At 32.9% G+C, this 16,276-nt stretch overlaps 1 protein-coding gene across 1 annotated transcript in view; it reads left to right on the top strand.

Annotated features, from left to right (window-relative positions):
* LOC114331237 (FMRFamide neuropeptides) overlaps window positions 1-16,276 on the top strand; it is a 486,333-nt gene that overhangs the window by 460,431 nt on the left and 9,626 nt on the right. The window lies entirely within an intron of this gene.

Consider the following 16,276-nt stretch of genomic DNA (forward strand, 5'->3'; position numbering starts at 1 on the left):
ACTAATTTCATTTAATTGCGAAAATGTAACACTTAAAATATTGTCTTTGTCAAAACAAGCACAAACACGTGACTTTTAAAACTACAACGATTCATAAAATGGCCTGTGATACCTTGGAATTAGGATTTTTTAACCAAATCCATGAGATCCGCTTTTTTCTTATCGGGCATACCTCGTCTTGCGCTGTATGCATCTCTCAATTCCAAATTGTTGCTCTTTTTCTTTTTATTAATAACTATAGCTTTCTTAAATTGTTTGTCAGCGTATGAATTTTTAAAAAATATAGCATTGGTTCGCTTTTTTTAAGTTGAATCACCTTTAAACCTGCTAGTTTTACTGTCTCATTATTTTCATCTTTCAATAAAGAAAAGTTAAATAGGGCCGTTACATAGGGCCGCATCTTAATTGACGTTTAATTTCTCTCTCAATTTGAGAATGAGCGTTTGGGGTGTGCCCTTTTATCAAATATTTATGCGTTACTAAGGTAAGATTTTCAATTGTTTTTACTGTGTATAGATACATACAGATCATAAATTTATTTTTTTGGTGGCCTGCACAATTATCAGAATAGAACACAATGTCCAAATTGTTGACTGTTTCTGAAACTTTCTTAAGGTACTTGTAAATACATGTACTTATTTCATTCACAACTCTATGGGCGTTTGACTCATCCCAAATTTAGCTTTCAACACAGTTACTCTGAATGTTGTATATGGTTAAATTAAAAATATTCAATGTCGATTTATAGTAGCAGACTGAGATCTCCCTTTTGGGGTACTGCTGCAAGTCATACACTGCGACCAGAATTGTATTGTCTTTTTTATCATTTTCTTTCTCTATATGTGAGAGCACTTCATGGCATCCGCAATTATCTTTCATTGCTGAAATGTTGCTGTCTCTATTTTTCTTCTTTAAGGCCGTCTCAATAGGAAAGTTATTAATTGCTAAAGTATTTTTCAAAAATAGTTTACACACTCTAGTCTTTACACCAGCAACAGTTAAAAAGAAAGCGTTGTTATTGTCACGAGAAGGTGAAACGTTCCCATCGGCATCCATTTTAACGTAACGATATTTTGAGACGACAGCTTCAACACTGTTTGCGATAAATGACCACTGTTTTCGATGTTTCCTAAATCCCAGTATTCTTTAAATAATTGCAAACGTCGCTCCTCTGTGATATTTGACCGACATTTGAAAGCACAACTTTCTCTGCAAGGTGGTTTCAATGTACATTCTGGAATGTATTTCTTTGCCTTTAGTGTTTAATAAGATTTTACACAATTTCTCAGTTTCTTTACTACATTTTTTTGCCAATTATCTTCTTGTCTTCGTCTTTTCTTTCCTATTTTATTTTGACTACAATCTGGATTTGTTAACTTCTGTTGAGAGGCGCTTATATTTTCCTTATCAGACGGTTTAATAAGGTTATTAAGTATCATTTCATGAACTTCCCTAGGTAGCTGATTCACACTTTCACATAAAATATTTTCTTGATTTCTTGTGCTAATAGGTAAATCTTATTCGTCAGAACATGAAGCATTTCTTCGATTACGATGTCTTAGTTCTACATCTTCATAGTCTGGGTCTCTTACGGAGTCGTCGCTATCTGTAAAGAAAATGATGGTTATAATAGTACCAGAATTAGGTAAAAAAATGAAATGGTTTTGATTACATTAAATGGAATATTACTAAAATTAGGTAAAAAAATGAAATGCTTTTGATTACATTGAAATGAACATTAATTGAATACATAAAATTACCTTCACTGAAAGAGCTTGATGAGCTGGTTGACGAGTCACTAGACGAAATACTGCTAGTCGAATCACAACGACTACGATTCGGAACTCTTAAGTCAACTTTTCCTTCTGTTAACAATGAGTCCTCTATGTTTGAAGTTCCATTCTGTATGTTTAATGTTGTGCCATTATCTAAAAAACGGTACGTCAAATTTAATAATATTATATAATAGAAGATAAAAAGTAAATAGAAAATAATAGTAATAACAGCCATATACGTAAACCTCTTAGGCATACCCTACCTAATACAGATATTTAAATTTTACACAAGTTATCGGTCCATCGTAGCCAGAATCGGCGATGAATGACAACAAAACTTATCGTCTAATGGGTGCCTAAATACTTCGTAGATAACTAAAACTTGCATAACTGTCCTAGTCATTACAACGGGAATGTTCGATTTCTCGGTTGCCATTGCAAGATCAAGGATCCTCGTAAATTGCGATTCCATCTAAAAAAATAAGTTCATTCTAGTTATTTATTTTAGTATGAACAATGTAATGCTCAAAAATATTCCACATAAAAATATTGTTTTTTTCTGGAAGAACGAAACATCAGAATGTAACTTGAACTTGTTTTTTGCACTGGGAAAAATTTTATCATATACAACGTGGTATCCTCAGATAACACAAAGCAAAGTTTATATATTTTCAGGAACAGTGTGACACGAAGGTATATACTATATACCAATTCACACTCCACGGACATTTTTCAACAACACTGTTTTAAAATAAACATATCACACTATAGAATAACAAATATTATTGAATGAATACATACCTTTGCGATCACAATGTAGTATCGTCGTGATATCACGTTTTTGTCAAAAAACTAGTGCACCTTCCTCTTCGCTTGCGGAGTGACAAACTGTCTTGTCTCGTTTTTGAAGCAAAGCACTCTGAAGAAAGAGATAACGTGACATCGCAATGTAGCACCGTTCCGCTGTTTCTTTTCCTCATACATTTGCTATTACTCACTGAATAGATACCGCGTTTTTGGAGAAAATAAAGTTTGACACGGCCGTTGTAATTATCAAATAAAAAAAATATTTTGTTTTTGGACTTTTTGGACTTGTCACGTTATTGAAGCAAAGAGGCGATATACTTCACTGGGCGTTAGGGTAGCACTATAATATTTCATAAACTCTTTAGAACACTACAATAGTTCATACTGTTCAGTTGAGCTTCTCAATACACGTGATAATTAATTTAACTAAAATAAAACAAATCAAAAGAAGATGAAAAAATATTTAAAAGAATACCAAATTTCTTAAATTTTGTGGATGATCCGTTTTCTTCTCTGACGCGCAGTGTATTTATTATAGTTATTTTATACCTGCAAATAATTATTTCCGGATTGCGTATGTTGTTTGATAATTTGTCGGCCTTTAAAATCGATACCTCAATTAAGTGGAACGATTTGAAATTAGTAACGTTTACTAGCAGACCCTATCGAATTCTTGGCATTAATTAGTAATCCTTTCATAATTAGAGAGTTTAATATTATCCAATATTCATACGATATTTGTAAAACCAATTAAACATCCTATAAACGGTTTATACTGAGACGATTTTAGTTTATCGGAATTTGGTCAGTAAATTTTTATAATTTTTTAAATTCACGGATTTTGATAAAATAGGTATTGTGTTTGTCCATTTTTTGAAAGCTCATCACATAAAGATTACCATAGACAACCAGCCAGAAGAAATACAAAGAAGAATTTGTCTAGGTTGAACTGCACACGGTAGATTGGAGAACATATCGCACCCTCAGTGCAAGACTGCAGTAACTCAAAAATTATTTGAAAATGAAGTAATCATGGAATTCGATTGTAAACATGCATATCTATGCCCTGTAAAACTTTAGTAACTTTCAAATGCTTAACTGGCTAAATATTACAACAACAACAGTTTAACTATTTTCCGTTTTTGAACATAAGTTCCGTGCAAAACTGTTGTAACTCGAATGTAACAGTTACAACAGTTTTGCACGGAACATTGCAATAGCTTCGATATCAAGCAATAAAAGGCACGAAAAAAGTAAGATATTTGCTGTTTTAATATCTATATCTGTAGCGTTTAATTTTAATATACAGCGTGTCTACGTAATCCATTCACGGCAGACAATAAACAAAGATTTACGAGACCAATCTATTCATGTAAATTTTATGTCCTTTGTGTGACATTATATTTTCCATAAGATGTGTGTGATGTCGTTTGACCATTTACTTGTTAGATTGGATTAAAAACATAAATTAGGACTAATTATTTACGACCAAAAAGTATTTTTTCTCATGAAAGGAAAAACAGTTATCTTAAAACTTGTGTATTAACAATACTGACAGGTCGAAAATATCTATTCTCAGAAAATTTGCCAAAGAACAGCCAAAAATTTAAATGGCCAAAAAAAAACGATTTGGTATACTTTTATGTCATTCGGGTATGATACCAGAAGCCCACCATAGTTTTTATAAAAATATTTTGGCACAAGATGATGTACGAGACGAGGGCAACAACTAACAGTCATAATAATAGGGGAGGAAAGTATGCTAAATGTGCAGTCACTCGAGCGCTTTGAGGACCGATTGGGTTGTCAAGAGTAGGGTCTAAAACCAAAAAAAGTTAAGTAAAGTGTTCCATTTTAGTATGGACTTTCCATTTTTAATTTAATTTTGCATTTCCAACAATCGTTTTTCCGATTATAGTGCCATTTATCCATACAGCAGAACGTCGATAATCCGAACGTCAAAAATCCGGACCGTCAATAATTCGGATTTGTATCCAGCAAAAATATCGTGATTCTTTTAAAATAAATTAAGAAGTTAGCTGCGAAAAACGAACTTCTACCGCAGTTCAAAAATATTTTACACATTTTTTTAAAAGCCCAAATAGTGTCTGATGTTTTACTATACACATGTTTCTATTATAAATTAATACAATATTACAATAAACATAAAAAAATGTTTTGATTCATTTCACCTCTAGACACTTTACTGTACAAGAGGAAACATAAAATTTTAAAACGTTTGTTGTACTTTAATGTGTAGACTGGCCTTTTTTGAGGTAATTTCGATAATCCGGATAATTTGATAATCCGGATGTGGTCCGGTCCACATTAATCCGGATTATTGACGTTCTACTGTAATTCGAAAACATGTTTCAAAATAAAATTTACTTATTTTTACGTAAGGAATTCGAATCTGTAATAAAAAATGGAAGCTCCTATTTAAAATTTTAAAGTAACCCCCCACCCCACCTCCATGGGGGTCGTGTTTGGTGCCATTCGATAGATTTTTCAAACATATTGAATAAGTGTATTTTTCAGTTTTTAGATGTGATGTTCATTTCGCTAAATATCGCGGGATTCGTATTTAAATTTTAAAATTTATCCCCCCCCCCTCTCCGTGGGGAGTCGTTTTTGGTATCATTCGACAGATTTATGACAAATATTGAGCACGTACTTTTTAGTTTTTACATCTATCGTTCATTTCGCGAAATATTCGCTTTTTCCTTATGAAAGTTTGTGACTCACCCATTTCCTTTCGCCTCGCCCAAATCTTCAGATTTTTGAAATATAAACTGTTTTGCATGTGCTTAACTTACCTTATCTTAATCTGACGATTTTTTTTTCGGCCCCACCTCAACGAACTCCCCTGTTTTTAGAGTCAATATATGGTAGAGGTACATCTACAGGGTACCAGGTTTCTCCCCACATGATAATCTGACGCGCTCGAGTTACTGCAAAAATCCCCGCTTGGGCTCCCCTACCATAAATGTGTCTACAGTTTTTACAATTTTGTCCGTGCAAGAGTGTTGTAACTTTGAAATTCTAATATGTGTATTGATTAACAATTTTCTCCGTGCAAAAGTGTTGTAACTTTGAAATTCCTATTTTTTAGCATTAATATTATTTTACTTAAATTTCTATTTTTGGCTAATGTAATATAGGCTGAAAAGCATGCAAAATCATAAATAAATGTTAATTTTTCTTAAAACTTGTGTCTTATTTCACCGATATTAGCACGAAAATAAACAAAATCGTCTTTATCTCGAAACTTACTTATTTTGACTTACTGCAGTCTTGCACTGAGGGTGCGATATTTAACCCTAGAACCTCAATGTGAAATTGGTGGAGAGATTTTGACAAGACATCAGGGGCTAGATTCCGTGCAATGTAGATATCTACAGTCGCTTTCTATCGATGTCAATTGTCATGAAAATATTTGAATTTTTAGCTTTAATTGAATTATTTTCTAGTTTTGCTAGGTTATACTCTAATTGATGCTGAAGTGACACTTAGTAAAACAAGAAAATATTTGAATTAAAACTAAATATTCAAATATTTTCATGACAATTATCATCGATAGAAAGCGACTATAGATATCTACAGTGCACGGAATCTAGGCCCAGAACGCAACGAACACAAAAAAACACAAAGCTTGTTTTTGCATCGTCATCACAAGTTTTTTTTTAACTTTTATACTTGTTGGGATTGCTTGCAATGTGTGGTTTGAAGGGGCACATCCCTCTAGCTCTAAAGCCCAGTAGTTGCTCGTATATCGTTAGATATTCTGAGGTAGTATATTAATTGTACTGAAATAATGATGCGGCTGTAGTTTGATATAATAATTGTTTTGACAACCCTAGATAAATATTTCCCATATTTCTCTGATAGATATAAACTTATCTGAAGCCTTTTGCAAAAGTGGATCTGAACATCAAAGCCTAAACATATGAACAGAAATTCAAAAAGGTGTTTGGGCATAGTGATTATAAATCTGGGAACACCAAAATTTTCATACCACATCATCATCATCATCATCAAGGCTTTTCATTCCGGGTGGAATATTTTCTGCTCTTACTTGGAGCTCTCTGATTCGCTTATTGCGGTGAGTCTCTCCGCATTTCACTTGTGTGTTGTCAAAGTTTTTTGTATGACTTGGCTTTCGTTACATTTTCTTCCACTCATTTCGATATGTATATTTTCTTCGATCTGGTAATCTTCTTAATCAGTAGGTCTTTTTTCCTCCTCTCTATGTGTCCCATCCATCTCAGTCTCTGCGCTTTAGTAAATCTCACTATATCTTTTCCCTTCATTATAAAAAATATCATTTAGTTCATGGTTCATTTTTCTTCTCATTTCTCCGTTGTCCATTCTTATCCGGCCCATAATCCATTTGAACATTTTCCTTCGGCGCGGTCGGCCGATAATTCTTCTACCGATTTGTGATTTATCTCGTGCTATTTTCAACACACGTGTCTCCCCCATTCTGGTTATGTGGTTGTTCCATTCTTTTTTCTATTTAGTGTCCATTCGTTTATACACTGTACGTTATATTGTCTTCTAATATCTTCGCTCCTCTTTCGATCTCTCAGTGTATTTCCTGTAATTCTTCTAAGTACTCTCATCTCTGCCGTTTCCAGTAGTCTTTGTGTTGTGGCTGTATCGCGTCTTGTTTCTGATGCATATGTCTTTATTGGTCTTACAATGGCTTTATAAATTCTTGAATTCATCTCAGTGTTAATATGTCGGTTTCACCATATAGTGTTATTAAGGCATCCTGCCAATCTATTTGCTTTTTGTACTTGATTTCTCACTTCTTTGTCTAGGTCTCCGTAACACAATGTAATTCCAAGGTATTTTACTTCCATTACTTGTTCAATACTAATACCATCAATTTCAATTTTGCATCTGATTTGTTCTTTACTGATTACTATTGTTTTGGTTTTCTGAGATTAAATTGTCATATTGAGTTCTTTTGCTCTTATGTTAAATCTGTGGACTAATCTTTGTAGACTATCTTCATCTTGGGCTATCAATATTGCGTCGTCTGCGTAGCAGAGTATTTTTACTTCGTTGTTTCCCATTGTATATCCTCTTCCTTTGTTGACGTTTTTGATGATTTCATCCATGATTAAATTTAAAAGCATAGGATTCAATGAGTCTCCCTGTCTTATTCCGCTGCCTATATCTATAGGTTCTGTAAGTTGTCCATCTATTTTGACTTCCATTTTGTTGTTTTGGTAGATGTTCTCAATAGTTTTTATGATAACTAGAGGGACTTTTCTATTATACAGAAGATGGATTACATCTTTGAGTCTTACTCTGTCAAATGCTTTCTTTAAGTCAATCAGACATAGAAGTGCTGGTCTATTATACTGTAGTGATTTCTCAGTAATTTGCTTTATGACGAATATTGCATCTGTACACGATCTTCCAGTACGAAAACCCCGTTGTTCATCTGCTAAACTTATCCTCTGATTCATTACGTCTTGTAAGATTTTAGTTTTAAGTTTTAGGGTAGTATTTAGCAAGTTAATACCTCTGTAGTTTTCTGGCTGCTTTTTATCTCCTTTTTTTAATAGTAGAATTAGTTCGCTCGTTCTCCATTCTTCCGGTATTTTATTGTGTTTTATGATTTTGTTAATTAATGTTGTTAATTGGTCTGTCATTGCTGCTCCACAATATTTCAGTAATTCGTTTGGTATTCCATCCTTTCCTGCAGCTTTTCTGTTCTTCAGCTTTTCGAGTGTTTTTCGTACTTCCTGTGCACTTATATTAACATCTTCATTTGTGGTAATTTCTGGTGTTTCCGGTTCTAGCAACATTTGACAACGAATTTATGGAACAAGAAAAATATACTTCGCATCGGTACTTGGAATGTAAAGTCTCTAACCACAAGAGAGCATGAAATCACGAAAGAGATTGTAGAAAAAAATATACACATATGTGCACTACAAGAGACCAAGAAAAAAGGAAAGGGTCAAATTATGCTGGATGACTATCTGATTATTTACAGTGGTGTTGCAAAGGATACAAGAGCCAAGGAAGGAAATGCACTGCTAGTTCACAGAAAATTTGTACACCAAGTACAAGAGTGCCTATATATCTCCGAGAAAAATAGTTGGTCTAATTGTAACTCTGTATATTTTCAATGTTGTCTTTCTGGATAAGTTCTTGTCCTTCATTAGCCTATGAAATCTCCAGTATGTTTTGTTGCCTGCTAGTATTCCCTCCGTTACTTCTTGACTTGTCTTGTTTTGGCCATTCACCATTACTCCCAAATATTTAAATTGTTGAACACTTTCAAAAGTGTAGTTTTCTATGTGTAATCTTCTCTTCTATAGCAAAATAGATAGGTATTTTGTTTCTCCTTCATTAATTTCTAGATTTTTTTTCGTTCTTCCTTTGCCAGAATTATTACTGCTTCTTTTAACCTTTCCCTGTCTCTTTGTTAACTATTTGTGTTGAGAAGTGGGCTATAGTTCCTTTTATTTTGTTGACCTTGACTGTTCCTTCTACTACTATGTTAAATAATGTGGTTGGCAGGGAATCGCCTCGTCGCACTCCTGTTTCTATTGCAACTGATTTTGTGCTACCTTCATCTGTTGTTATTTTAGCACTAGATCCATCCATAGTCATTTTTGTTAATCTAATTAACTTTCTGTTAGTAGTTTCTGTTAGAAGTTTCTGTTAGTTCTGTTGTAAGCCGAAAAGGGTTACAACTCAGTTTTGTTCGTTTTCTGATTGTAATATTCTATTCTACGGCAAATTTTGTAATGTCTCTGTTTTGTAATTGTAATTGTTTCTATTTGTTTACTTGAATTTTTCAAAATTATTTTATTGAAGATTCAGAAAAAATGACGTTGTTATAATAATTCTTTATGTTAGTTTAATTTGTAGCTTCTCTACTTGGACCAGGTAAATGAAGAACGAAAACATAATACGTTGTGGAATATATAAAGATGAAACCAGTAGAGGTGGGAAATTCTAAAAAAAACTATCTATAAAATAACTATATATTGATAGTTTTCCACCTACAGATGTACGAGAGTCAAACTGTCACAGGACTCCTGCCACAGTGGCAGTTGCCAAACTCCTCCCATGCGTTTAAAGATAGGAAACTATCAATAGAATGTAAATTTATAGGTTTTATCCTCTATTACCTCTACTAGTTTTATCTACTTTTATTTCACAACGTGTTATGTTTTCCGTCTTTTGCGTTATTTTGCCGGTGTTTAGTGTGTAACGGGTAGCTCTTTCAGGACGATAGACTCAGTAAAACACAGGTTAAAAATTAAATAAATATATTTAAGATAATTACATACAGTTCAAAATAAATAAAATAAAATATAACTCTATCTTCCGCAAAGGAAAAATAACATCGTATTTATAACTGTCATCAAAACATAATAGTAATATTAAAACGATACGATAAACAACACAGTATATACAACAATCGCGCTACATAGAATCAACATAGTCATACATTCAAACCCGGAGACATCGCATTTCAATTCAATGCGATAAGGTTGAACAGCGACACGCAGTCACTCGTTCATTGTTACCACCGTCCACTGCGGTAACGGTCCCGGTAAGACGCCACGTCAATACTGAGGCACCTACCTAGATAAAGTACCAGCTCAAAGAACGCCGCATCTCTGCCATTGAGCTATTTCTAATTCAATACGTTAGCAAAAACTGATTTTGTGATTCTTCTGGCTCGTCTTAAATATGCTCTCGATGCCACTTCTCCTTAAGTTTCGCTCAGCGGTGTTATGAAGAGGGGATGCGCCAACACGGATACTCCTACGGTCGTCTCTGGTCGACCGGCCTATCGCCCGCTGTGGTATCATATCATTACAAGTGCACTCATCACTTTTAGTCCAAGGCTTTTGGATACGTAGGTATATCAACATCACTCCCTTTTTGCAATCCTGCCAAATCAAATATTATCTTCAAAGGGTCGTCCCATACATCATCTTGATCTTCACTTTCACTATTCCCTAGATAACATTCTGCTTTACCATTAGAAGCATCCTCATATTTAAAGGGTTTTCCATAACTGTTCTTTCATAAGGATACGTCATTTGGGTATCTAGGGGAGCTGTAATTTAAAAATAAACTGAGTAGGTAGTAGCTATAACTAATTTATACTAAGAAAATATTTACCGATAAAAAACTTGTTACATTAACCAGAAGGTGAGGTCAAAAATGAAAAATCGCTGCAAACAGGATTCAGTGTGAACTTTCATAAAAACACCTATCACCAGTTACCAGACGTGTGGTTCTAGGTTTAATTGTGAAATCCCTGGATGGATATGGATCAGAAATACTAACGCTCACTACAATAATTAATGTTAATAAACTGAGAATGGCACAGAGGAACCTGGAAACATCGATATTAGGAATAAAACTTATAGATCGCGGTAAAACGGAGAGATTTGAAGAAGGGGAATAAAAAATATAGCCCAGTCGGGATAGCATTTCACCTTGCATTACGAGCTGCCGCAAATTTAATTTTTCTAATCTTTAGGAGGGGTCAATAGTAGTATAAATTTAAAATATCAACTGAATTTGACCGTTGCGTTAGCCGCCATCTTGATTTTAAACGAGAACAGTTTTTGCTCAATATCTCCGCCATTTTCAACTTTTCGACAAAAACTGTAGGAACTGAAATTGTTGAAAATGCGATTTTCTATAATTTAGTTTATTATAATTTTTTTCGTGCGGTCGATATTTTCCGAGTTATGTGGGGAAAATTGTAACAGTTAGAGCATAATTATTGATTTATTGAATTATCTCGTTTATTATTAGTTTTTCAACAAATTTGAACCTATTCAAAAATGAAGAGAATTAAATTTTATACAATTTTGATCTCTTTAATTTTTTTGATAAAATCAATATTTAAGGTAGTACGTATGCGGTAAAAGTGCGAGCGTAAGACCTGATTGATTTTATAGCAATTGTTTTTGTTTTATCTCCGCCATTTCCAACTTTTCGACAAAAAGTGTAAGAACTGAAATTGTTGCAATTACGATTTACTACAATTTTTCGAGAGAACCAGTGGCGGGTCTACGAGAAGGGGGGAAAGGGGATATTCCCCCAACAGGGTCCAAAATTAAAAAAAAATTGTTGAAATATTAAAATGTGTTAGCTGACATGAAACTTAATTATCGGCAGACAAATTCAACCAATAAAACCCGCTAGTAAAATTAATGAAATTAATGCATATGAGTTATTATTTATGTCTGTTTGGAAGTTTCAAAAATTGTATAAAATATAATTCTCTTTATTTTTGTTTATGTACAATTATGTCGTAAAGTTAATAATAAATGAGACAATTCAATAATTATGCTTCCCCTTCCCTTCCACCATTTTCCCTCTTAACTCGGAGAATGTTGATCGCATAAAAAAAATTGTGGAAAACAAAATTTAGGAAATTGCTTTTCCAATAATTTTAGTTCCTACCATTTTTGTCGAAAAGTTGAAAATGGCGGAGATATTAAGCAACAACGATTCTCCTTTAAAATCAATATGGCGGCTAATGCAGCCGCGGAATTCAGTCGAGATTTTAAATTTACACAACTATTGATCTCCCCTAAAGGATAGAATTATAAAATTTGAGGCAGCTCGGAAACAAGATTCAATTCAGTAATTATGTTCCCCCACCACTTTTTACTATTTTCCCACTTAACTCGGAAAATATCAACCGCATGAAAAAAATTGTTAAGAAATTGTAGCAAATCATACTTGGAACAATTTTAGTTGAAAATGGCGTAGATATTGAACAAAAACAATTGCTACAAAATCAATCAGGCCTTACGCTCGCGCCATTATGGCATACGTACTACCTTAAATATTAACTTTAACAAAAAAATTAGAGAAATCAAAATTATGTAGAATTTAATTCTCTCTATTTTTGTATAGGAACATTTTTGTCGTAAAACTAATAATAAACGAGATAATTCAATAATCATGCTCTAACTGTCACTATTTTCCGCCATAACTCGGAAAATATCGACGGCACGAAAAATTTGTAACAAAAGAAATGATAGAAAATCATATTTTCAACCATTTTGGTTGTTATAATTTTTGTCGAAAAGTTGAAAATAGCAGAGCTATTGAGCAAAAACTGTTCTCGTTTAAAATCAAGATGGCGGCTAACGCAACTGCGGAATTCAGTCGAGATTTTAAATTTACACTACTATTGACTCCTCCTAAAGATTAGAAAAATAAAATTTGGAGAAGCTCCTAATGCAAGGTTAGACCTGTTATTAGTCTAACCCGACTGGACTAATATGATAAGAAATATTAAGGCTAAATTGGAGATTTGTAATACATGTAGCATTGCTTAGCAATGATACATGGACAAAAAGATTATTAGAATGGAGATCTGATGAAGATAGAAGAAGCCGGTAAAGACCATTGACGCGATGGAGAGACATATTGTAGAGAATAGAATTACTTAGGGGTCTATGGAGTAGACTTATGTCCAGTAGTGGACAAGAGAAGCTAGATAATGATTATGATGATTTTTCTTTAAGTGCCATCTTCTTGTGCTAGCAACTAGTGGTAAATCGTTTGCGAATTTTTTTAATGAGGAATGCCTTTTTCTTCCTATTAATCTTCTTCTGCTTATCTTTTCGGAAATTATACGATAAATAAAGAATTATCGTATTGTACTGTATCCCCATTTTGTTAGTTTAACCCTTTCGGCTCCACTAATAATATTTCCAACCTTAGCTCCTGTGCCGGTAGAAATAATATCATTTGAATATAATACACAAAGCGCGCTTACTCGTCCAAATTTACCATTCAGGACTTACACATAATGAGCATGTAGACCAATTAGCTAAAAATTCCCTCATCCATGGAACAGTAACCAAATATCAGCCCTGCATTCTAGATGCTTTTGCTTGTTTAAGAAATTAACAGATGAAGAGCTGGAAAACACACTGGGAAAGGTACTGTAACATTTCAACAACACAATACAGTTTGATACAACCGATTATTCCGGAAAAACCTTGGTATAAGAATTTCACCCTCCCTCGCAAATACATATCCACCATCAGTAGAATTAGATTTGGACATGCATGTTATCCTGCACATTTATTTAAAATAAACATATTAGATTCGAATATTTGTCAAGAATGTGAGGTTAAAAGTGACTTGAACCACATATTTTTTGAATGCAAAAAGCATAAACACCTAACCAATCACCTAATAAAAAGAATTATAGACAAGAACATCCCACTCCCTGTAAATATTCTCTTTATTCTGTCACTGAATAAAAAGAAAATTTTTGACTGTTTGGTATCTTTCTTGTCGGATAGTAAAATATTATTGTAATTAGTTATAAGTATTTGTAAAATATTTTTAAGAAATATAAAAAAAATAAAAAGAAAAAAAATAAAAAAAAATGAATAAAAAAAAAATTAATAATTAAAAAAAATACTTAAAAAAAATAATAAAAAATTAAAGAAAAAATCACTAAGAGGATTTAAACCTCCGCAGGGCTGAACTGGGTTGACATTCTATCGTAGTGACAAAAAAAAAAAAAAAAAACTAAAATAAAATACAAAAAAGAATGCATTTATTTTAATATTAAGATTAATATTTTTATTTGTAAAATGTATACACTATGTGTTCTTGATAAATATTAAGTAGTATAATATATTTATATTTATTAACATAGTATGTACATTAGCTGTAATGAGTAGGTAAATAAGAAGTAAAAAAATTGTAATAATATTGTAATAACCAAGTTTCACTAATTGCAATATCTTTAATACATTTACTTTTGATTGAGACTGGCTGAATGACCATAGTCCAAGCCAAAAAAGAAAAAAAATACTCGTCCAAAGGCATTAATCTATAAATATTATTTATTTATTAAGCGCAACAGGCCTTGTAGGCCTAGGGCTAAAATGTCTACATTTCTGATTACATAAATAATATAATAAATAACTTAATATAACTTACATAACTTATAAAACTTATAAATTTTATTTAATTACACTTCAGTCTTTTTATACACTCCTTCACCACCTCTCTCCATCTCGTTCTGTCCAATGCTAGTTCTTTCCATCTCTCAATGTTACTTTTGGACTTGGGGAATATAAATACAGGGTGTCCAGAAACTCTACCGACAAAGAAAGACATGAGATTCCTCAGATAATTTGAAGACAATTTAACCCAATTCACCTAGTCCGAAAATGCTTTCTAAGGGAGCTAGAGCTCTTTGAAGATAGCGTCATGTAATGAGTTTTTGTTAAATACCTCCAGAACGCTTCAATTTCGAAAAACAAAAATTGGTATGCATATTTATTATGCAGAGATGAATCGATTACATCCATTGCGAGTTTCTAGTACCGGTCATAGGCGTCCGTTTGGGGTAGGGCAACGGTTATTTTATCGCAGAACTTTTTTGTCGTTAACTTTTAAGCATTTTTGACACTGGATTATTAAATTGTGAGGTATTCTAGTACTAAAAGGTACTCTTGCTTAAAGTCGGTAGGACACACCATTTTCTGGAAAAATCGATTTGAAAGTTTTTCGTTTTTGGAATGTGAAAAAAAAATCGAAAAAAATTTTCAAAAAAAAACGATGTTTTTTACCAACTTAAAACAAGAGTAACTTTTAGCACTAGAATACCTCATAATTTAATAATCTAGTGTAAAAAATGCTTGAAAATTAAAGAAAAAAAGTTATGCTATAAAATATCTGTTGACCTACCCAAAACGGACGCCTATGACCGACACTAGAAATTCATCTCTTTCGGTACATCTCTGGAATATAAATAAATGTACCAGTTTTCGACTTTCTAAATAGTTTTTTTAATTTTTTTTTTAAATCCAAGCAACGAAAAAATTTCAAATCGATTTTTCTAGAAAACGGTTTATCCTATCGACTTAAAGGAGGAGTACCTTTTAGTACTAGAATACCTCACAATTTAATAATTCAGAGTCAAAAATGCTTAAAAAGACAAAAAGTTATGCGATAAAATAACCGTTGCCCTACCCGAAATGGACGCCTATGATCTGTACTAGAAATTCGCAATGGGTGGAAAAGATTTATCTCTGGAAGATAAATATGCGTACCAATTTTTTGTTTTTTTTTTAATAGAAGCGTTTTGGAAGTATTTGAGAAAAACTAATTAAAAGACGCCATCTTCAAAGAGCTCTAGCTCCCTTAGGAAGCATTTTCGGACTAGGTGAATTGGGTTAAATTGTCTTGAAATTATTTGAGGAATCTCCTGTCTTCGTTTGTTGGTAGAGTTTCTGGACACCCTATATATTGAGATAATTGTAGCAACTGCGCTAACCTGTGTTAGTTGAAGCTTCTGTTCGAGTAAGAGTTTCTGGTGCAATAGTATAATATAATAAATAAATCAAAACAAAGATTATGATTAATTTGTTAATAATTTTAGGAATTTTAATTTTTTAAATATTTTTTATTTAAAATCTTATTTCAAAATTAAACGGACAGTTTTCCCGTTCCGTTAGGCCAAAAATTTAGCTACTATATCGTCATATTTTGACGTTTATTTGTGTCAGCCGAAATTAATTGTCAATTTTGAGGTTAATGCCCCTTAATGCTAATAACCATATTGTCATCGAGAGAGCGCAGTTACCATAATTATCTCAATGTATATTCCCTATGTCCATCTGAACGATTTACGTACTGTATATAAAAGA

The sequence above is a fragment of the Diabrotica virgifera genome, chromosome 3 (assembly GCF_917563875.1).
Source record: "Diabrotica virgifera virgifera chromosome 3, PGI_DIABVI_V3a".
Lineage (NCBI taxonomy): Eukaryota > Metazoa > Arthropoda > Insecta > Coleoptera > Chrysomelidae > Diabrotica > Diabrotica virgifera.